Source organism: Octodon degus, unplaced genomic scaffold (genome assembly GCF_000260255.1).
Source record: "Octodon degus isolate 3935 unplaced genomic scaffold, OctDeg1.0 scaffold00169, whole genome shotgun sequence".
NCBI lineage: Eukaryota > Metazoa > Chordata > Mammalia > Rodentia > Octodontidae > Octodon > Octodon degus.
The window spans coordinates 1,223,845-1,225,715 of record NW_004524745.1 but is presented as its reverse complement, the minus strand read 5'-3'; the positions used below and the strand labels follow the sequence as shown (position 1 = coordinate 1,225,715).

Below are 1,871 nucleotides of genomic sequence, written 5' to 3'. Positions count from 1 at the left end.
CCCCCAGCACCACATGCCAGCCAGCCCCGCCCCCTGGTGGGCTGAGCTGGCCACACACACACACACACACACACACACACACAAATAAATAAATAAATACAATTTAAAAAAAAAAAAAGAGAATGCAACTATATATCTATCCTAACCACTTTGAATACACAGATACAAAATGGACATTGATCGGTATACCCCAGTTTTTCTAAGTTCCGTTATCAGACATTATATCTTGTCTGAACACTATTAGTACAAATCTTCTCATTGAAGAGAAAGTAGCTGTATATTTATCCTATTTTGTATATACAGATATAAATATTTTCTAACTACAAAATGGTCCTTCCTTTATATCCCCTTTTTTGTTTAGTTTTGTCAGAGATGGGTATTCCATTGCCATTCAAATATTGTAGGTGCATAAATTCAGCAAAATAATACAGTATAGTCCAGTAGACCATAATAGTAGTGGGTTATCTGCAGAACTGGCAGTGTCAGAAGAAAAAACATGGAATGCTTCATGAATTTGCGCATCACCCTTGCACAAAGGCCATGCTAATCTTCTCTGTATCGTTCCAATTTTAGTATATGTGCAGCCAAAGAAGGCACCATGCTTGGCTTTAATTTGTTTAATATCTTTATTGATGTATAATTCACATAACATACAATTCAACCACTTAAAGAGTAAGTACAAGTCAATGAATTTTTATTTGATTTAATTTATTTTTTTCATAATTTTATTGAGAAACAAATAGCAATGAGACAGTTTTAAATCAAATTGGTAGGACAGTTTCAATAATTAACACTTTGCATATATTCTTCCTAGTGGTTAATTGCTGTACAAGATGTGGACATAATATCCTATTTACAAACATCATTAGAACAAATCCCTCTATTCATTAAGAGAATGTAACTATATATCTGTCCTAACCACTTTGAATAAGTCAATGAATTTTAGTGTATCTGGAAAGTTGTATGTTCATCACCATAATTAGTTGTAGTGGGCCAGGGAGATGGCTCAGTAGAATAAGCGCTTCCCTGGCAAGTGCAAAGGCCTGAGTTCAATCCCCAGTTCTGCCAAAAAAAAAAAAAAAAAAAAAAAAAAGACTCTGTCTCATAATTGGTTGTAGAGGACTTGTATCCTCCCATAGAAGAAAACTCTCAAGCCTAGTGTGGTGCCACACACCTGTAATCCCAGCATTTTGGAGGCTATAGGATGCCAAGGCAGAGATAGCATGAGTTCAAAGCCAACTTGGGATACAAAGCCAGCTCAAGGCCAACCTGGACTACATATGGACATCCTGTCTTAAGGAAAAAGAAAGTGGTATGACGAGGGGCAAGGCTGTTCAGAGTGACACTGTGGGTGCAGCCATTGGCACAGCAGTACAAGGGTGTTGTTTAAGAAAAACTGCAGGGGCCGGGAGATGGCTCAGTAGGATAAGCGCTTGACTGGCAAACGCAAGGATCTGAGTTCAATCCCTGGTTCCGCCAAAAAAAAGAAAAAAGAAAAGAAAAATTGCAGATGACTGGAGCAGAAGTGCTGGGCTTACTATCCAGATGCCTGAAACTTAGCCAGTTTATTCTTTTGGAATTGGAGGCACCACTGAAAATTTGTGGAGATACTTATGGACATTGTACAGAAGCCAACCATCTTTTCTTAGGAGATTAGGTGGACAGAGGAAAGCAGTTTAAAAACCACTGTTTGCTCTTGGCTTATCAAATCAAATCAAATATCTGGAAAACTTTTTTCTCTTAAGATGAGGGGCTGGAGAGATGGCTCAGTGGTCTAAAGCACCTACTAGAACAAGCTTAGCAAAAGCATCAGGGACCGCGGTTCAATCCCCCAGCACCACATGCCAGCCAGCCCTGCCCCCTGGTGGGCT

General features: G+C 39.1%; 1 non-coding gene and 1 pseudogene across 1 annotated transcript; one reads left to right on the top strand and one right to left on the bottom strand.

The window, feature by feature from the left end:
- Nucleotides 1-1,871, top strand: part of LOC101588830 — a 42,368-nt pseudogene that overhangs the window by 35,023 nt on the left and 5,474 nt on the right.
- On the bottom strand, nt 491-597 carry LOC111813177. Its single transcript, XR_002818497.1, has one exon. It is a non-coding gene; the product is annotated as a U6 spliceosomal RNA (small nuclear RNA).